The sequence below is a fragment of the Mus caroli genome, chromosome 6 (genome assembly GCF_900094665.2).
Source record: "Mus caroli chromosome 6, CAROLI_EIJ_v1.1, whole genome shotgun sequence".
In the NCBI taxonomy this organism is placed as follows: Eukaryota; Metazoa; Chordata; class Mammalia; order Rodentia; family Muridae; genus Mus; species Mus caroli.
Window position 1 is genome coordinate 138,295,403 of NC_034575.1, and position 22,003 is coordinate 138,317,405.

Sequence of the window (22,003 nt, forward strand, 5' to 3'; positions counted from 1 at the left end):
AAAAAAAAAAAAAAAGACTTAATCTCAAAATCAGTGTGTGTTTGGGATGGTGGGAGAGTGAGGCATAAAACTGGGCTAGAAATGGTGGGAAGACCGGAGACTAGCCTGATGTAAACAACCAATCGACTGTCTGGTGTGACCTTTTCATTGTATTTGACAGATACATGTAAGTTAGGGTTAGTGGTGAAAAAGTTTGTGTATAAATGTGTCAGTTGGAGTTTTGTCAGTTGGCAGTAGGAGTTGTCAGTTGGTGTCACAAGAATTTACAAGAAGAGGAGGCAGGTTGGTGAGCTGCCCTGGCCCTACTTGGAGGTAAAAGAATTTGAGCAAGATAGGTTTGCAGATGTCATTCGATTCAGATCTGAAGGACTGGAGGGAGAACTGGAGAGGCTCTGGTTGGCTTTATCAGTGAGAAGCACTCTAGCTGAAGGAGCACTCTCACGCAGAGTTGGGAGTGCTGGTCGGAGACATGACTACACTTAGATGTCAGTTGGGTTGTCTATATTCTTAGGTATGCTATTTCAGTTGTCATCCAGAGATTTCAATTCAAGCAGCTCCTGCATTAGACAGGGCAAGCCTGCTGCTCTAATCTAGAAGTTGATTGCTTCAACCAAGTTTGTGACAGAGGGAGTGGAAAGGAAGGAGGCCATTGATCAAAGATATTAAAGGGGAGTTGACAGGCCTTAGGAATCTTGCTGAGCAAGGAGATTGGCAGAGGAAGAGGTCAGAAGCAAGTGGCTACAAGAATGATGGTGCCCTTAGAACAAGGGAATATGTGCGTTGGGACGCAGCCTGGGTGGATCGACTAACACACACACATCATCAGTAGCACAACAGTAGCACAAAATCTTGAAAGAAATAATCCTTGCTGGATTCTTATAGAATAGGTGATAGAAAGTAACGTGTCAAATTTAGATCAGATATTTTTATCTTAAATATTCCTTACACAACATAGGTATATCATAATAATGCTTTATAAATCTGAGGTATATGTATTGTCTTCCAATTACATAGTGAAACGGTTACTGTAAGTAGGCAAATTAATTAATTAATACGTCCTCTTGCAGATGATTGTGTGTAGAGTGACGAGTGTCTCTCCTCCCGGAAATACTCCAGTCAATAATTAATTGCAGCCTTTCAGCATCTATACTTCTTGCTTAATGCCAGCCACATCTGTCCATTAACCCCATCTCCCTTCCACTTTGTTGCTGTGTATTTGACCTTTCCTGTCTCTTCTCTTTTTTAAAGCTTCCATGTGTAAGTATCACCTTGTACTGTTTTGTCCGTGTATGGCTTGTCCCACTTAGCTTAGCGTTCTTTTGGAAGTTTGAATAGCTCCTATAAGCTCATCTGTTTGAAGACTTGATCCCCAGTTGTCGGAACTGTTTTGGAAGAATTAGAAAGTGTGACCTTGTCAGAGGAGGCGTGTCAAAACCCCAGGCGGTAGCCTTTGTCACTGTCTGTCTTCTGGTTAGTCTCAAGGAGAGAGCTCTCAGCTACTGCTCCAGCACTACACCTGCCTGCCCGCCCACCCGCTGCCTTGCTACCACCATGATGGTCGTGGACTTAAATAGACTAAATTGTGAGCCTCAAATACATTCTCCTCGTATAACATGTCTTAGTAATGTGCATTAGAGCATTAGAAAAGCACTGCAGACAGGCCTCAGGCTCCATCCACAGTGTTGCCTCGTGGGTGACTTGCCTGCTCCGTACACATCTCCTATGTTCTTCATGGGCTGCTTTTCGGTTTATGTTATATATGCATTTGCGGTTTTGGTGTTTATGCTACTTGTCTAATGGAATCCTTCAAAGTATTTTGGTGTGTGAGTCTCCTATGAGAATTTTTTGTCTTTGCTTTTATTGTATGCATATTTGTTCATAAATTTGTAAACTGAATATATATGTAACTGTTGTTCTATGTTTTACCATACTAGTTAAGGCTTATTTGTCTTACTTTATTGAGATTTGAAAATGTGTAGTTCTATGCACTAATCATACACACCCTTTTAGGACCTCATGAGTTGAGTATACAATGCAATGTGAGTCCTTTCCTGGCAGTGAGACAGCTAAGAAGCTGTCTGTCTGTAGTATAGAAAGCCCGTGGACATTGGCCGCAGCAGTGAAGCGAGTAGAAGCTATAGGTTGCATCTTCATTACCATTGCTTTGATAGACTCCTGTTAGTAACTCCTCTGTATAAAGTGGAGAGCGTAACTCTTGTGCCTATTTTGTAGTCTTTTGTAGAAATTATGTACATATTAGGAGTTGATTTATCTGAATATACCATGAAAAGCTGTGTAGTGTGGTATAAATATGAAACACGAAGTCTTTGTTTTGCAAATTTTTGACATTGGGCATCTAAGAAAATGCTTCATTTTCACTTATTCTAGAAAACATTCCAGATGCATGGCTTCTGAATAAATGTCATCATGTAGATGCTAAATTTCATGGCTGTTTTACATCTCTTGAAAGTAAGAACTGTCCCATGTAATATACACAGTTGAGGATAACGTGATGCACATTTAGTGACTTATATTTATTTGGTTTTTACAGTATGGGGATTTTTTTAAGAAACACCTGTAATTTAGAAATAAGAAATCAATTTAGTTGTTAAATATCCAGATCATTAAACTAAGAGCTTCCTTAAAACAGTAAAGTAGCGGGTAGTATAGATGTGTAGGGGGGATAGGCAAGGCGACTTTGAATGGAAGTGCTGCTGACATTTGAAAAAGGTAGACCTTTTCAAAATGAAGAGATTCTGTGTACAGGAGGTCAGGAGGAAAGACAGAGTGATAGACTAGAACCCTCTGTCGTTCATAAGATAAATACAAGTTGGGATTACAACTGTGTAAAGCATTTAACTGTATTAACATCAGTACTGCAAAGATGTTAGAAATTATGTGCTCTTGGGGCTGTGACCAGTGATGGCTTGAGTGGGTTGAGACTTGGAAGCTATAGGTCATAGGCCAAGTAGGGTCACATTCTTCGGAACCCCTCCTTTCTCTCTCCATCTTGTTGTAGTCCCAGGGCAGTGCCACAGGGTGGGAAGCAGGCCAGGCCTGGTCATTGTAGCCAGTGATCCTCGGCTGCTTTCCCAGATGAGTGGGAACGGTGGTAGCGTGTGTTTTGTGCTGATTAGGTCTGCTTTCAGAATTCAACACCGAGCTCTTGGAAGGATAGAGAAGGTGCTTAGAGCAAATGGGAACCTTTGTCAATTTGGAAGGTATTTCCTAAAAATGACACAGAAATTTCTGAAAGGATGATTGTAAAAGGGTAAAGAGCTGCATTTGAGCTGGAGACCTTGGTCCTTCTGGCCACACAACTCACTTACTGACCTGGGCTTTAGAACATCAAGTTGTCCCTCCCTCCAGCTGTTCTCCAAAATGATGTTGAGCTTGCATGTAGCTTATTTGCTTTGTTAGAGCAGACTTCACCAGAAGAAGCTATGAATTAGAAGCTAGCTAGGTAATTGGTGAGAGAAGTCAAATCCCCCGACAGAGTTCTCTGCCCTGTCTTAGAGTGGCCTCTGGCTGGCTGGCTTCTTTAGTGCCATGGAAGAAGACTGACGTTAAGTATTTTAGTTATTGATTTCTCTTTCTCAGAAGTATTCATGGGGAAAGGCTATAGGCTAGCAGGGTAGACTAGATGGGAAGAACCAGAGCTTGCCCCAGCAGTTATCGCTGTATCACAAACAGTAGGAAAGCTTAGTAACTGACTCTGAGCTTGAGACCGACCAGCCTAGGTTGTCCTCAGACCCAGTTCCAGACCAGCCCAGGTTACAGAGACTGCTGCAGGAGGGAAGAAAAGGGCACCGAGTGACCACTGTGTGTGTAGTTCTGTGTGCATCCTTGGGGCCATCCCAAGCAGTTCTTCTAGTTTCTGCTGGGCCTGCTCCTCTCTGTGAAGGAAAAGGCGAAAGGTGTTTTTGATACTAGCTGCTCTGGACTGCTGTCATTGGCCTCTTATTTGTAGTTCTGTTTTCTGCAGTTTTCTTATATCTGTGGTCAGCAGTAGTACGAAAATATTAAATGAAAAGTATCAGAAATAAATATTTCATACATTTTGAACTCTATGGTGTTTGAGCAGCATGATAACATTTGTGCCACCCTGACCAGGACACAGATCTTTTTTGCGTACAGTATTCATGCTGTAGGCTACCTTCTTGTCCCCTAATTAACAGTGTCTTAGTTATGAGGTCATCTGTTACAGTATCAGTGTCTGTAGTGAAGTAACTCACTTTTAGCAACCTCACACTAAACTATAATATCTGCCTCATTCTCTTTATTTCATTTCTTTATTTAGACATTGTACTATCTCAAATCATCATTAAAAAAGATAGTTGAAGAAAATGAAAATATTTTGAGGGAGTGAGACCATATTCCACATAGCTTTAATAAATATATTTTAATAAATTATCATAGGTGTGCATATGTGTCCACACGTACACACAACAGCGCACAGTATCTACAGGGTTTAGTAATCCCCACTGGGAGGTCTCTGACTGTGTGTGGATAAAGGGTCCTCCTGTACCTGGGATTATGGGAACGACTTAGCTCGTTTTCAGATGTCTCTGATCCTCTAGCAGGCCAGCCCAGTCTTACTGTTTCATAAAAACAGGCGTGCAAGGGCTGGAGAGGGCTCAGTGCTTAAGAACATTGATGTTTCTTTTAGATGGCCTGGGTTCAGTCCTTAGCCTCCACATGATGGTGCATAAACCAGCCCAAGGGGTCCAGCACCCTCTGTGTACTTTGTGGGCATCATGCATCCATAGAGTGCACAGATGCAGACAAATACCTGTACACATTTTTTTTTTTTAAATTACCAAGAAAAAGCATTCAAGTAAAAGAGCACACTCATGGGTCTCTTGAAGCCTGGTCTTCGTCCTGGGGTAGTGTGACCTCTGACCTCTTCCACGGTTGGCCAGTGGTAGTCTCACCAGCAGCTCAGATTCAGGGCTGGGGGTGAAGTAGATTGCATCTGTGACGAGAGCAGACTTACACTAGATTCAGAGGAAAAGAAAAAAATGGAATACTTCAAATCCTATAGCATATGCAGAAAAATATTATTGATCCTCCCCTCCCCATTTCAAATACAGGATTAAACTGAACAGTGGACTTATTACTGATTCTGTCTTCTTTTACATAGAAACTTAAATGTGGCCTAGTATTTCTATTAGAAGTTAATTTCTAAATCATACAGAGTAGAGTTATGTTGTTATACTGCTGTGTGTATTTGACTTGGTAGTCTCGGCAGGGCCAGAGTGGGCCTAGAGGAACTGCTTGAGTTTAATTGTGTTTTAGGACAGGTTTCTAGAAGGCAAGCTCAGAGCTCTGCCCATGCCCACTCCCCAGCATGGCGATCAGGCACTTGCTGTCATTTTAACCCACTTTTATTTTCCCTGTAAGCATGCTTCCTCGGATTGAGGTTTTGTTCACTCTTTCTAGTTATGTGAGCTTCACACGAGTGCAGATAGTCTCTGGTCCTGGTTATCTCAACATTCTCAAACCTTTTCTCTGGTTATGGGATTTTTATCATAAGCAAGAAACTTGTTAAAATACCACATGTAAAAACCTGTGTCTTTAGTACACTGTAGGGAATTAGTTCATCTTGGCGGAAGTCTGGGAGCTCAGAGAAAATGCAGAGTTGAAGCCACAAACGTTTACTGCACAAATACAATAAAAGTTAGGTAACCTGAAGACTGTGGAGGAGGAGAGTCTGTTCACAGTTAGACTTCATACTTGGAAGGTGGGGTGTGGAGCAAGAAGACAGCTAATGGATTAGGGTAGAGTTTCTCCCAAGACCAGAGATGCTACACAGGGAGTGTAAGTAAGCATGCTTACTGCAGTGTGGTACGGTATGGTGTGGTCACTGAAACTGGGGTTCTTATGTGCCAGTTATGGGCATAACCCCATATGGGTTCTAAAGAGAGGATGTGGTTGTTGGAGGTGTAGCTGGCTGAACTGTTTGAGAGAGTGCAGTAAGATTGTTCATGTCCTCAGGAGAAAGTCATTGAGAGATGCTGAGGTGATGCCCTAAAAGAGGCTAGGATGCAAGGACGAGGACAGTGTGGTAGTAAAGGAGCTGCTCCGTAGCTGGCTCCCTTACAGGCTGCAAAGAAAGTACAGAGCTCTGTAGGACTAAAGTGGGGTCAGAGGGCAAATCGGGAAGATGAGGGACGATGGCTATTGGCATTAATTAATAGATTCTTAGAGAAAGGATACCCTAGGCCAGAGTCTCATTTGCTAAAAGGTGGAGGTCATCCCAGGAATCTCTAGACTGGTGTTCAGGTAGATTTAAGTGAACTTTTTGGTGCTAAAGTTCTAAATCTACACAGCCTGCTACACTGTCTAAGTGGGTAGCAAAGTCTGCAAGGGATTAAGTTCCTTATGAAGTGTGGTATTTACCTGCAACACACATACACACACACACACACACATACACACACACACCCCTTCTTGTATACTTTAAATCATCTTTAGTCTACCTAGATACCTAATGGAATGGAAATGTGCGTTAATCGCCCCCTACCCCATACTGGCCAAGGGATAATGACTAGAAGAGTTGTATGGGTTCAGTACAGACACAGTCATCATAGGCCTATGATGTAGTATATGAGTAAGATTTGAGGAGTAATCCTCAGACAAGTGGTGCTGAGACCAAACATGGTGGAATGATGGTAGCTCTATAGTGGGGTCTGTTTGATCCCTTCCCTTGATAGCCTCAGCTTCTTATCCCTGTGTGGCGACCCCAGAGCCTCTTTTCAGACACTTTGCCTTTTCCCTTGATGCTTTCTGTCCACAACTGATAAATCTCTGGATGTGAAATACAGATATAGGAGACTGATTCTATATTCATTTAAGATTATTCATATTTTCTCTGTGGAGTTTTTTTAAAGATTTATTCATTTATTATATGTAAGTACACTGTAGCTGTCCTCAGATACTCCAGAAGAGGGCATCGGATTTCATTACGGATGGTTGTGAGCCACCATGTGGTTCTGGGATTTGAACTTGGGACCTTCGGAAGAGCAGTCCGTGCTCTTAACCACTGAGCCATCTCGCCAGCCCTCTCTGTGGGTTTTTTGTAGTAATTTTTTTAAAACTAGAAATGGCATTTTCCAAATGTGAACTATTTATATATGCCAAACATTAATAACATGTGCAAGTACTGAGGAGATAGTTTAATTAATTCATATAATTCTAGTTATTAAATAAATCAAATCTAAAACCCAAGGATCAAGATTTCATATTTATATTTTTCATTTTTTGTTAGTTCCTTGCATGAGTGTTAAGGTGGACATCTTCACTGCAAATATAACCTCTTCCTTTGCCTCTTTTTGAAAATTCACAGCATGTGTGCAACCAGAGCAGACTTTGGTGGCCTTCTATCACAGAGTTGGCTGAGGCAGCCATGCAGGAGTGACAACAGTGGAAGGCTACAAATCCCCAGAAGCCCCTGGGAATCGTTATAAAAATGACATTAAGCTCATAGACAGGGGCTGTGCATGAAGAATAATTAACATCAATTATTTCCTTCCCTCCACTCTTCAGTCAGACTTGCTGCAATGAAAGTAGTAAGACTGGTTAAAATAATCTGTGTAATTAAACAGTTGTGCAATACAAGTCAGGTTTTATATTTTGTTTTTAATTTGGTACTGCAGAATTGAACTCTGGGCTTTACTGTGTTAGCTTTCCCTCAGTGTGACAAGGTAACTGAGAAAATTGACATAGACAAAGGAACTCTAGTTAGCTTTCTGTTGCTGTGAAGGACACCGATTAAAGGTAACTTATGGGAGGGAACTTCCAAGTTCTTGACGGGTGTCAGGGCAGGAACTTGAAGCAGACATCCTGGAGAGCCCCCCCTCCCCCTTAAAGACAGGGTCTCACTCTGTAGCCCTGGTGGTCCTGGAGGTAGGTCACTGTAGACCAGACTAACCTCAGACTCAGAGATCCTCTTGCCTTTTCCTTCATAAGCTGGGATTAAAGAGTGCTAGCATATGCCCAGCCCCACTGACTATACCATTGGCTGGCAGCTCTAGTACAGTAGAAGCAACTTGTTTGCAGACTTCAAAGCTCGTGCTTTTAGTTTCTTCAGCAGATGTGTTTTTGAGAACTAGGAATTTGGATAAAGGTGATTCTCTACTACAAGTATGATGAGGACTTCAGTAGTGAATGGGTACTGAATTTTATCATTTTTTTTTCTGTAGTCTGTAAAATAATTTCCCCCTTTTAATTTACTACTTAATGAATTAAATGAATTTCATCAATGTACTTTTGGTTTTTTGAAGCAGAGTTTCTCTGTGTAGACCAGGCTGTCCTGGAACTTGTAGAAATATGCCTGTCACTGCCTCCTGAGTGCTGGGAGTAAAGGTGTGCACTCCCACCCAGCCCATGTGGTACCCTTTTAAAAATTAACAAGCTTCAGGCTGGAGGAAACGGTTTCTGCTGAGGACCCAAGTTCAATCCCCAGTACCCGCATCAGGTGTCTCACAACTGTCTGAAACTCTACCTTCAGGGAGCTGACACCTCTCTATTTCCTTGGGTGCATACACATAAACAAATAATAAAAATTAAAAGAAAAAAAAACCTTTATTTGTTAGGGTTAGATTTTAGCAGTTTGAACAGAAGGTATAAGTTGTGTACATACACTCACACAGACACACTGCCCCCTTCTGGTGATTCCTTGCACAGCAGAATCGGTGAACATGTATTTCCTTATTTCTCTGGATGCAGTGTATTGGAGTTGACCTTGCACACGAGCTTAGTGCGTGGCTGTTGTGGTGACCTGTGCTAAGTGTAGAGTGCTCATCAGAGTGTGCTCCGCGTTGTGTCAGCAGCAGAGAGCCTCTGCCTCCAGTGCTGCCACTGCCCTTGCTAATCCATCTGACTTTAATAGTCCAGTTTTGTGTTACTTGATACTTAACTGTTTTTTCCAGCTCTTTATAAAAACATGTAAGTGTATGTATTTACAGGTGTGATGTGCGATTGTAAGAAGTATTTAATAGTCAAATCAGTAATTAGCATACACAGTCACCTATTGTGTAGAAGACCACTGAACACTTTACTGTAGTGCTATACCCACTCACCCCTCTTCTTACCCCTCCCTCCTTTTCCTGCCCTGTGGCAACCATTGTTTTCTGACATTGATGTTTTTAGCTCTCAGGTGATTGACAAGATGTTCTTTGGAGCCTGGCTTATTTCACCCAGTCTTACCTAGTTTGCCACGTCAGGATTTCTTTCTTTTTGTTGTTTTCTTCTGTGTTGGGGGAACCCCCGTACTTGCTCCACAGTGTGGGCTACATTAGATTCCCTCCCTCTTGCCTTGACCTCCGCGGGCTGGGATACAGACTGCCCCATCACCTGGTCCTCATGCTGTGGAGCTGGGCTTTTCTCGTGGTCCCACACACAGGCACACTGTCTTCGTGGTGTGTTCATTGGTCAGTCTTGTGGGGCCTTGACATGCTAAGCAGGCTTCTTTACCACTGACCCACAGCAGAAGCCCAGCAGCCCATCTTTAAATAAGAGACATCTTGGGAGGAGGATGGAGAGATGCTCAGGCATTAAGAGTACTTGCGACTCTTTCAGAGGATCCAAGTCGAGTTCCCAGCACCGGTGTCAGGGAGCTCCTAACTGTCTTAACTCCAGCCTCAGTGGACCCAGTGCTTCTGGTTTCTTGTACACATACCCACATGCAGATACACACCTGTACATAATTAAAAATAATGAAAAAGTCTTTTAACAAGTGCTACAGGAATTCTTCATTTTTATGCAAACTTTGGTGTCGATTAGGAAGGTCTCAGCTCTGTAGTAAGTAGATTGGAGTATTATTAAAGTAGCTGTGTTACCTGATAAGTGGGGATGCAGAGGAGTGAGACCTGGTGTGACAGGAAAGGAAGCAAGCCTGATACTTGATTCTCCTGAATCAGGAGCCTAAGTACCCTCTTTAGTGAGAGCCCCTGCTGGGAGCAGCAGGAAGGGGTGCTGCTAAAGCCTGGTCCTGCTTTTCCCCTCAGGGTCTCCTGTTGGGCACACAGTGTGGGTTGAGACTGCTGAGTGTCTGTGAAGCAGAGGGAGAAAGAGCTAAGAAGCTTTATAGAAAGCATGACAGATTGACCTCTTGCTTTAGATACTGACTTATATGGTCTGTCTCTCAGGCAAGAGCAAAACCACACAATCCTAGTGAGGCTGTGTCCGGGCTTTCCCAGAAAGCACTGGGAAGGCCAGTGCTTTGTTGTCAGATGAGGCATGACAGGAGCGATCGCAGGTGTTTCTGGGATCTAAAGCAACACTGCCCCAGTGCACGCGGCTGCTTATATCTAAGGTCTAAAGCATGGCTTCCCACATGGTTTTACTGTAGCTTTGTTGTACATGCCTGTGATGTGAGCTCTTAGGATGAAGTGCAGTGCTTGCTGGCTTTTGTTTCTCTCTGTGTGGAGCATGAAAACTATGCATGCATTCATTTATTCACATGTGAGCCCGATGTTGTCACCCCGGGATACACAGTAACAGCCTGACATGCTAGCCCTTTCAGATGGCCCAGAAACACAAAACCTCCCAGTGAATTTTCAGCTACAAAAAAAAAAAAAAAAGTTTTTTAAAGTTCAAATAAACTTCCTTTTTACTTGAATTGGAAAAGATGAAGTTAAGTGAATATACTATGTCGAATAACCTGCCAAGTACAGGGGCTGCAAAGATGAAATGCTCACGGTCTAGAGAGTCTTGGAACCTCATAATGCATAATGGAATTTGAACTACCTGTTTGCTTTGCTTGGTGCTATACACTGAGGGAAACACGTATTGCATGCTAAGACTGCAGGCTGGCCCGGTACTTGCTATGTTGCCTAGGCTAGCATTCGTGCCTCTGATCGGGTTACAGGAATTCATAATCATTCCTGACTGGGACTTTATTCTGTCTCTGGGTGAATGAATATAGACCAATTTTTGTTTGAGATTTTGAGGGCAAAAAATTAGAAGCCACTTTCCTTCAAGTTTTTGTCTCTTTGAGTTCTGTAACAGCTGCTGCTGTGCAGTTCTCACATATTACCCACCACAGTAACCGGGTCAGCACTAACGAAACATTTATGTAGCTGTCAGTGTATAAGCTTTTGACTTTACAAATGAGGCGACTAAACCTTAAGTGCTGCCAGAACTGAGGCTCATGCGTAGGGTGGGGTAGAATAATGAGTTTGTGTCCCGTCTAAAACCATCTCAGTTGTGCTTTGTGAAGACAGTCTGCAGGCAGATCCCATCTACAGTGTCAGTGGGCAGAGTCAGGGTCCAGGAGGGCCCTGTGCAGACATTTCAGAATCTTCACTGGGTGCCCGCAACCATAGGCTGCACCAGGCCTTGCACATGCACCTTTATTTCCTATCTATGTAACTCTGACACAGTTTAATTTTAGACATTACGTAAAAGATAAATAACAACAAAGAAGAAAACAGAAGCTCACACACTGTAATGCAGTGCCCAGCATCTGTGTTGTGCGTGGGGCCTGTATTGATAGCGACCCTGGTAACAGAGAGTAGAGCAACCAGGGTAGAGTTGCCCTCTGCCCAGACTCAAGCAACCTTAGGTCAGAGCTATCTAGGGAAAGAAACTTTATCTGGCCACCGTTCCCTGGACACTGAGGTATTACTGTTTACATCAGCTCTATATTGTGGTATCTGAGTAACCTAGAGACCAAGCATACAGAGTGGGTAAGAACGCTATATGCAGATACTGCACTTATATAGAGATTAGTTTTGTTTGTTTGTTGAGACATGGTCTTTACCTGTGTAGCTCTGGCTGTCCTGGAATTTGCAATGTAGGAGACCAGGCTGGCTTCAAAATCACAGAAATCCTTGTACTTGTGTCTCCTGAGTGCTGAGATTAAAGACATACCCCACAGCAGGATGTGGGGCTTGTAACCAGTTGGTTGCAGATGCTGATGTGGACATGCGGGGTTAAAAGGATGACTCATGTTCTGGGCGGATGAAGTGAGGTGGCACAGGTTTCATCGTACTACCTGGAACAGGATACAACTAAAACTTTGGAATTGCAACACTTGCACCCCTTGACCCCACCCCCTTTTTTCCCCCTAGATATCATCTTGTTCAGCTTTGGGCTGAAACTCTCTGTGCAATGCATGATGGCTCGCATTTCAGCTTCTCGGCTGTTACATGTGTGCACCATCATACCAGGATTGAATTATTTTGCATGTGTGTGTTTAAATAAGAGATCAGCCTCATGTCATTCCAAAGGAGTTGTCCATTTGGTTTTTTGGCACACTCTCCTAGTGTGGAGCTTAGGCTAGGCTGGCTGGCTGGCGACCCCAGGGATCTGCCTGGCCTGCCTCCCCAGTGCTGGGATTACAAGCGTACACCAATGCATTTGGCTGTTTGTATTTGTGCCGGAGAACTCATTCAGGGCCTTATGCTCTGCAGCCAGCACTTCACCTTCTGAGCTTCTCTCCAGCCTCCTAGCTGAATTGTTCAGTTAATGTTCTAGTTGTCCACGAGTAATGGAAACCCCGGAGAGCAAAACTGTATGTAAGGTAAACTCCTGAGTTCAATAGCTCAACACAGTGATACAGAGCTGAATGGTGCTTACTTTACATTACCTGTGTCACACTCACTATGAAAAGGCTTCTACAAACTCCTATCATGTCCACTGATACATCCATTGTCATAAACCTTGATTTATAATGAATTTTGAAAAAATTAAACCCATAAAATTAATGTGGGTCCTACAATAACCTGGCAAAGGAGGCCATATTATCCTGATGGCTTGGGAAATTGACTGGCTGCATTCCGCAAATCGTGTGGATGTCCCTTCCTTGCTTGCTTTCAAGTTCTGGGCTTCTCACTTTATAAAGGGAGGAAGTAGTAGCCACGTTAGCTCTATAGGGAAGTGCTGTTCACTGGAGGAAGCCTTGCGGAGCTCATCTCCCTCTGACCGTGCCCCAGCCTTCCTTGCTACCTGTGCCCACAGTAGACATCACGTATCATCTTTGGAAGGCAGAGACCAGGACAGTTTGAGTAATACAGTGACAGAAGCTGACCTTCAGATACCCCAGCTTGTAGTCTATTGATGTTTGCTGTAGCAAAGTGGGGCAGGTTTTAACTTGTTCATCCTTCATACATATACTTGCATTTTAGTCACTTGTAATCAGACATATCTGTCTTTGAACTTGTATTATGAGTTATTAAGCTCCTTTCCTACATGATCCAACTGATGTCAGTACAGTTTAAAACATAGTCCAGAAAAATTACTGAATTTGACATCAAATAAAACTAAATATTTTCTAGTGTGCCTTTGACTTTTGCCGAGTGCAAGTAGAAGTTCTCAGTCTCTATTATTAAGAAGGCTTTTTCGGCTGGTGACATGGCTCAGTGGGTAAGAGCACCCAACTGTTCTAAAGGTCCTGAGTTCAAATCCCAGCAACCACATGGTGGCTCACAACCACCCGTAAGGAGATCTGACTCCCTCTTCTGAAGACAGCTACAGTCTACTTACATATAATAAATAAATACATCTTTAAAAGAAAAAAAAAAAAAAGAAGGCTTGTTTAGGTTCTGTAGGACAGATTAAACACAGCTGGAAATGAAGTAGTTGGTCTCACTGTCTCTCCCTCTGCCCACTGCTTATTTTCCTGTTTGTGTTCCTGGAGGCAAACAGCTGGGCATCCATTTTATCCTTTATTCCTTTATTTAAATGTGACTCCAGAAAGAAGCAAGCTGGGCTTTCAGACTTAGAAAAGATTTCTCTATTTGTTACTAACTTTTCCTGTTGAAACAATATATTCATTATATTAAAATACTTCCTGAAAGTAACCCAACATCTTCCACCTTATATGCTAGCCATATGTGTGCTTCTGCCTTCTTCACTGATGGCTGCTCTAGTCCCTGCGTGCCTAGTGCCATTATAGTTTCTAACCTCTGCATAGTACTTCCTTATTAAACTCTTCACTTGAAAATCTATACAGTTCACTTAGACCCACAATAGCACCACCATCAGTAATGAAGATGTGATACTTTCAAATGTATTTCTGGACCAATTAAATGCCAGTATTGTAAAGCCATGTGTACTGTACACATTAGGATTGACTCTCCAGGTTCCAGCTCAAAGCCAGGGCCGTGAGTAAATGAGCACTTCAGCCTGCTCACTTGAATCAGCCAAGTATTTGAAACACTTCTCAAAACTACCTTTAAGTTAGGTGTTGCTTTGCATCTATATTTTAAAAACAATATATTATATGAAATGTTATTTTTCTGGCTACAGAAGAAATATGTGTCCCTATTGGAAAAACTTAGAAAATCAATTCAAGACCGCTGTCTACAGAGTCCTGGCTGACATCCTTTCAGTTTCTTTAAGTGGTGGCGCACACCTTTAATCCAGCACTTGGGAGACAGAGGCAGGCGGGAAAAAAAGAAGTACAGATCCCTTCTTGCTTTGTTTTTAATTTTGAAACAGATTCTCACTGTAGCCCTGGCTCCCCTAGGTGTGTTAGTGCTTACTGGCCGATCTCCACCGCCAGGCAGTCTTCCTGCCTCTGCCTCTGCATCTCACGTACTGGACTGCAGGCCTGGGCCAGCTCCAGGTCTCTTACAAAAGTGTTAATGTTGGAGGTTAGAAGTGATTGATTGGACCTGAGGAGATCAGTGGCAAACTCTCTGAGGAAAGGAGTAAGAGAGTTTATATATCCTTAGGGCTTCTTCCTTTACTCTTAGTTTATTTCAAGAAAGAAAATGAAATCTTCCAAGTGTGGTATCTGTACTCCCAAGTTACACACACTGTCTCTGTCTGTCTGTCTGTCTGTCTGTCTCTTGCCTTACATGAGTCAGCCACTGGCTTTTCACTGGGGAAAACCTCTTCAGTGAATATTGTTAAACTCTCACTGAAGCTAGCCAACATGGATTCTCTGTTTTCCTAGAGATAGAAATTTTGATTTCTCATTTATAAGAAAACTCTTCATGTCTTCATAGTTAGCTATTATTAATAGTTGCTGTGTCACATCCCCCCCCCCCCCGTCTTCTGTCCTCCTGCATGGCATCCTCCCAGAATCCTGCCTCCTTTATAGCCCCACTTGATAGCAGCGTGCAGGCCCGTGGGTAAGAGCCATGCTGTGATTGAACAGAAGGCCTGGCTCGAAGTAAATGTGAAGCTGAAGCTTCTGAGCCACACATGCTGCTTCTCTGACAGCAGCACAGCCCTAGTGCAGCACTTACAGCCTTCCTAGGATCCATGTGCCTTTGCAATTAGCTGAGAATGAAGTGTGTGCACACACACACACACACACACACACACACCAAAGTCCAAAGAGAACTGAGAGCTCTTTCCTTGGGAAAAGAGTGGTGATCCAGATTATTTAAGTCAGGTGGCCTTAGAGAATGGTCCATTTCTGAGGTAAGCGGGTAGACTTGTGTTTGGCAGAGCATTGGCACATCCCCATTGAAGAAGGCCAGCACCACAGTTGAGGTGTGTGAGTGTGAGGAGGCGAGTTGTGAGGTGTGCTAAATTGTTATAATAGAAATGGAGTTGTGCGTTCACATAAATGAGTGAGTTTTCCTTACTGCTAGAAGTCTATGAGATGGTTTGCATTTGAGGGGCAGGTGCTATTCTACCGTTCATTTATCCCCCCTGGAAAGTTTTCAACGTTAAATTTGTTACTTAATAAATATTTGTCATGTTCTGTTAGTTATTCCTCATCTGCTATGTGTTGTATGGTACAATTTCTAGTGTTGCAATTAGACAAAATAGGCAAAATAGCTATTTCTTTTCCCAAAAATTTTATATTTACATATTTATGTTTGTGTTTGTGAGTGGCAGGTGTCTTCTATGACATGTCTATGCAAGTCAGGGGACAACTTGCTAGGTTGGTTCTTTCCACCAATCAGACCTGGGTTGTAGGATTTGGCAGCAAGTGCCCTTCCCTGATGAACCCTCTCACTTTGGCCTCTGTTTAATAATTTTGATGTGAGAGTCAGCACAGATGCTGAAGGTGGTGACCTCAGAGGTGCCAGTAAAACTGGCATGTGGTCTACAGTGGAAGATGCCAAACAGCAGGTAGAAGTAACCGAAGACAAAGAAGAGGTTCTTTTTATTTAAGTAATGGATTTTCTTTCTTTTATTTTTAAAAAAGAATTATTTATTTTATGTATGAGTATACTGTCACTGTCTGCAGACACCGGAAGAGGGCATCAGATCCCATTACAGATGGTTGTGAGCCACCATGTGGTTGCTGGGAATTGAACTCAAGACCTCTAGAAGAGCAGTCAGTGCTCTTACCCACTGAGCCGTCTCTCCAGCCCCAGTAGTGAGTTTTATTAAGAACCAAACCCTTGATTCACCTAATCCCATGGGATATTGTTTTTACATGGATTAGGAACATCTTCATCTGAGATCATTTATTTCAGTGCACAGCAGATATAAAATAGAAGTAACATCTCTTCCCTGATAAATAAATAAGCATAGGATGTGTTTCAACTTGCTTTTTATTGCTGTAGTGAAACACTGAACAAAATCATCTTAGTGCAGAAAGGGGTTATTTGACTTAAACATCCAATCACTGTCCATCATTGAAGGACGTCAGGCAGAACCACGGGAGAAAGCGACTTACTGGCGTTCCCCCGCTATGTCTTGCTCAGTTTGCTTCTTGTAGCATCCAGGACCATGTGCCCAGGGGTGGTACTGCCACAGTGAGCTGAGCCGTCCCACATCAATCTGATGAAGACATTTTATTTTCTCAGTTGAGGTTCCCACTTCCCAGATGAGTTGAATTTGTTTCAAGTTGACAAAGAATATCCAGCAAAGAATATGTGCAAAGATTGTTCTATATATTTAATTTTTAAGAAAATTTTTGCCATGTGGGAGCAGCTCACAACCATGTGTAATTCCAGCTCCAGGGATCTGACACCCTCACATCAGTTCACATAAAATACAATTAAGTATTTTTGTTGTTGTTGTTGTTTTTTCGAGACAGGGTTTCCCTGTGTAGCCCCGGCTGTCCTGAAACTCAACTCTGTAGACCAGGCTGGCCTCGAACTCAGAAATCTGCCTGCCTCTGCCTCCCAAGTGCTGGGATTAAAGGTGTGTGCCACCACTGCCTGGCCCAGTAATTTTTTTTTTTTTTTTTTTTAAGAAAAAACTGTTAAGAGTTTGATCAGAAGCTGGTTTGAACAGCAAAAATGTTCAAAATACTTTTTTGGTGTGTTGAGCACTAATCTAATGGCATTTGTATTATTTAATCTTAGACTTCCCATGTGTCCTTAAAAAGACACACATGAAATAATAGAAAATGCAGCCCAATGCAGAATAGGGCAGAGATGAACTCAAACAGAAACTTAAGAAAGCAGTTATAGGCCAGGTCAGCAGGTCACAGAGGTAACCCAATGGATACTAACTGAAATAGGACACATCATTTAATCTCGTAGCTTTCTGCTTCTGGCTTTCCTCCTACTCTGAGGCAGTTACCCAGCCTGTCTACAGCAGAGCTAGCATCTGGCTCTAGACTCTTCGCTCTCAAGCTCGTTGGTGCTGTGTCCTTTAAACATTTTTCCAGTAAATTGCATGGGCTTTACAAAATACTAGTAGTTTGTTTTTTTGTTATCACTACTATTTTTTTTTGTTTTGGTTGTAGAGTAATAGTAAAATATAAAAGGAAGAAAAAGGCTCAAATTAGAGTAACCTAAATTTCGTTTTATCTAGCTAGTGTCCATAACACTGACTCACTGAAACTCAGAGCTGTTAATTACACTCATCATGACCCTGGTTGACTGGTTCCAATGGTTTGTGGCTGTGCCACTCCAGCTGGCCTTGCCCTTGCTTGTCCAGTCTCAGATCTGACTGTCTGCCTCTGTGCCTCTTTTTCTTGGGTGAAATCTGCTTTTACTCAGCTTTCACACCTTATAATGAGCCAGCCTTCCATGGCCTGTCGCATCCCAAGTTCGTCTTCCTATTTCTCAAAGGTCAGAGGTCAGCTGTTTATTTTCCTGTTTCTAGAGAAAGTTCTGTGACTTATGTGGTCTGCAGCTTACTGTGTGTGCACATAACATCTTTATGTACAGTGATGTGGGTGATGATGAACTGAACCTCCTGCTAGCTTGTTTGTCCACTTCCCTTCCTTCCCTGGCTTCTTCCTCCTAGCACTAAGTGCTAGTCACCAGGGCAGCCTGGGCAGCCCCCTTAGATTTGCCGCTCTCTGGACTCTGCACTTACCAACATGCAGTTGTCCTTATATTTTGGGTTATTAAATTTATCAAGTAAGCAAGTGATTCAACAACTTCTCTATGTTATCTTTCTACCATGAAAAGGCAACAAGAAAGAGATAGTTGCTGAGCATATCTTCCTTCAGAGAGAAAACGCTGCTCCCTGCAGACCTAACATGTAACGAACTGGCATGCCCTTACTGCTGGCCTACCTCTCCCTAGAGCTCCCCCAGATGTTTAGTGCTCTCTCTCCTCCGGCAGTCCTTGTATATAGATAACCCCATGAAAGCTGTCTTCACAGAAAAGTTGAAGCAGCAGCAACAGTTTGATCCTGGGTTCTTCTGTAGTTATGAGAGTAAAGTCAGACAGTGAACAAGTTTGTCTTTTGTACTTGAACTCCAAAGGTGAACTCCATGTAGCCTTCTTGCAAGGTCAGATATATATATATACTATATTATTTGATTTTGGTGCATAGGCTTTGATTTTATCATTGACATTGTACCTACCCGTGACTCTACAAGTCGTTGGAGGCTTCTCTCTCCTTGGAAAGTTGTGGCCAGGTTCAGTCGTTGCTGCTGGGATAATGTTGTGTTGGTGCTCTGAGCCATGTTGATAATTATCAGGTTTGGAAGTCTGTCACTTCCCTGTTGGTTTGTGTCTTAGCTTATCACTCCTTCCTCTCTGTGTGCTGACCCGAAGTGGTCATTTGGCCTGCAGTGTGCACAGGGTGTTGTGCTGTTTGCTGGGGTTACTGTTGTGTGTGATTCCTTATTGATGGTTTGGTGGGGAAGCTGCTCATTTAGCAGCTACACACACAAATCTGCAGCTAGAGCCGTGATAAGCGCAGCAGCGTTCAGTGTCGGTCGGTCCTGGTCTGTGGGCCTGACTAAGTTGAGATCCAGAGGATAAATGGAGTTCCTCAGACACGTGTCCTCTGGACTGAGGACTGGTCTGCCGGGAAGGCCTCTTGATTGTCGTGCAGTGGGTCTGGGGAACTGGGGAAAGTTTGTCTCAGGGATGCAGAGACTGAGATGCCTGGGGACACTGAGGAGGAAGAGTGGCGGGAAACTCTAGGAGGCAGCAGGGTTGCTGGGATTACAGCTTGTGTTTCTCCTGCCAGCATCCGTCAGAGAGACGCCAGTGTGGATGGAGGAGCACCAGGATGATGGAAGAGTCATTTTAGTCTTCAGATATTCAGTGGTGCTTGATTTTCCTGTCTTGGCACATTCTGTTTTGAATTTGCTTTGTGGGAGCGTATCTTTCCATTTCCTTGCCAGACCTACACTTGAGACACCTCCGTGCATGCACCCACACCGTACACCTCATCTGGGCCATGGTGTCAATGATAATCTGTTCTTGGAGTTCGAGTGCAAGTGCCTTCCATCTGCTTCCTGATTTCACTGGCTTCGCTGTGAGCATTGCGATATGGTGGTAGTTGTGATGGCAGCCACTGCATTAGCTATCAAAACCATGCTAGCTCAAATATATCTTGAAAATGTTTATGTGTACAGATATTTTGCCTACATCTATGTCTGTTAACCATAGACCAGAAGAGGGCATCAGCTAGCCTGCAGCTGGAGTGACAGGGAGTGGTAAACTGCACAGGTGCTGGGAATCAAACCCAGATCCTCTGGAAGAACAGCCCATTGTGTCTTCTCTCCAGCACTAGGAAATCTATGTGTTGTGAGACACTGCCCAAGCATTCTGCATGCATACCCATCTTTTCCTCAGATAATAGGAAGAGATGAAGAGGGATCCGAGGGGTATGGCATTGCAGAGTAGGGTTTAAACTAAACCTTGGTTCTTAATTATTCCTCTAATGGTGAAAGTCACAAATAGGAGGCTTAACACACAAGGAGTGGAAGAAGCTTGACTGCAGCCCAGACTGGTTGCCTGAGCTCTTGCTGTGTGCAGGCACCACGTGTGCCAGGAGAGGGCTAGTCACTGAGAGTGCATGTTTTACAGAGATGTGGTGGCTGGAGAAGGGGCTCCACCGTTAAGAGCACATACAGCACTCTGAGAAGACCCAAGTTTCAGTTCCTAGCACCCATGTGGGGGTGGGGTGGGAGCTGAGGCTCACAACCACCTCTAACACTAGCTTCAGGACATCTAAGTCCGCACATGCTTTCACAATCACACATATAAATAAGATCCTTTCCCCCTGTGTGTGAGTATATGCGTATGAGTCCAGGTACCTGCAGAGGCCATCAGCATCTGATCCCTTGGAGCTGGAGTTGCAGCTGGGCTGCTGGGTATGGGCCCTGGAACCAGAGAGTTCTCTCCTAACTGCTGAGCCATCTCTTCCGCTCCTATATCATTAAAGAAAGAAAAAAAAAAAAAGACAGACACTGAAATTACAGCATTTCTTTGTGGATATGCACTGTGGTTTACTAACTTGCTTTATTACTTTTGGCTGTTAACATATTTAACGAGAGAACATAGAAGCATATGATTCTTCCCTATTGGAATGTCTACAAGAAGCAAAAGTAGACAATCAAGTGCAGAGGTGAGAAGCAAGCAGCCACAGCTCCAGTGGTGGGAATGAGTGTGTGTGGAAGCTGGGCCTAGGGACAGCCCCGAACCCATCAGTATATACATACATGCCCCAGAAAACTTGTGTGTGTGTGTGTGTGTGTGTGGGTGGGTGGGTGTGGTAGAGCATGCCTTTAATCATAGCTCTCCCAGCATTCTGGAGACAGATGGATCTCTGAATTCCAGGTCAGCCAGGCTACATGTGAGACTGTCTCAAATTAATTAAAGAGTAAAACATTGGTGTCCTGTGTGTTAGGATAGACCATGCTTCTGAATATAGGTCTAACATACAGTGACACAAATACAGTTTAGCTTACTTGTAGCCCACAGGAAACGTCGTAGGGCATATGTTCCAGGCTCTGGTCAGAGTAGGGGCTGCTTCCCTGGGTGCAGCCCTCAGGGAACTGGGCCACTGTTGTCTCTGCTGTGCCCAAGGGCACACTCTCCTCACTGTCTGTTGTAAGAGGACATAACCACATGCCCGCACCAAACTGTGGGGATGCAGGCAGAGGGAGTGGAAATATACTATACTGTGTGCCCTGGTTATTTTTCCTCTCTTCTGACTGCTTTTTTCATGCCAGTGGGTATATTCTCATTAACTGTTTTTAATGGCAATAAATTATTCCATTGAACAGATAAGATGAAATAAAATTGAATGACCATGCGGATGATTTTATTTTGATTTTTGATAATATTGACAATTCTGTAGCAAAAATCCTCGGTAAGAAAATCACTTTGGTGTGGTCACTTATTAGAAATAGAATGCAGGGCCCAAAAGAGTTTACTTATTTTAAGGCGGTGATCTATTTTAAGGCCATTCCTGTGGCCTCCAGATGTCTTCAGTGTACCGTTTTTTAGTTTACATTTTTATTTTGCATGCGTGCGTGCACAGTGACTGCTTATGGCACAGCACTTTGATGGCAGTCAGAGGATAGCTTATAGAGTCACTTCTCTTCTTCTGCCTGGTAGGCTCTGGGTGCTTTTATCCAGTGAGATGGCTCAGTATCCATCTTTTTAGTTATTTTATTTGCTTTTAAGTAATTTTTTAAAATTAAATGTCTGTGTATTGGTGTTCTGTTATGTGGATGTTAAGCACAATTACTGTAGGGAAGCAATTCAACCTGTCCGTGCTCACTGTGACCCGGATCCTGTCCATGCTCACTGTGACCTGGATCCTGTCCGTGCTCACTGTGACCTGGATCCTGTCCGTGCTCACTGTGACCTGGATCCTGTCCGTGCTCACTGTGACCTGGATCCTGTCCATGCTCACTGTGACCTGGATCCTGTCC

General features: G+C 43.3%; 1 protein-coding gene across 14 annotated transcripts in view; it reads left to right on the forward strand.

Annotated features, from left to right (window-relative positions):
* Positions 1-22,003, forward strand: part of Plekha5 (pleckstrin homology domain containing A5) — a 175,594-nt gene that overhangs the window by 8,952 nt on the left and 144,639 nt on the right. The gene's annotated exons all lie outside the window — the stretch shown is intronic.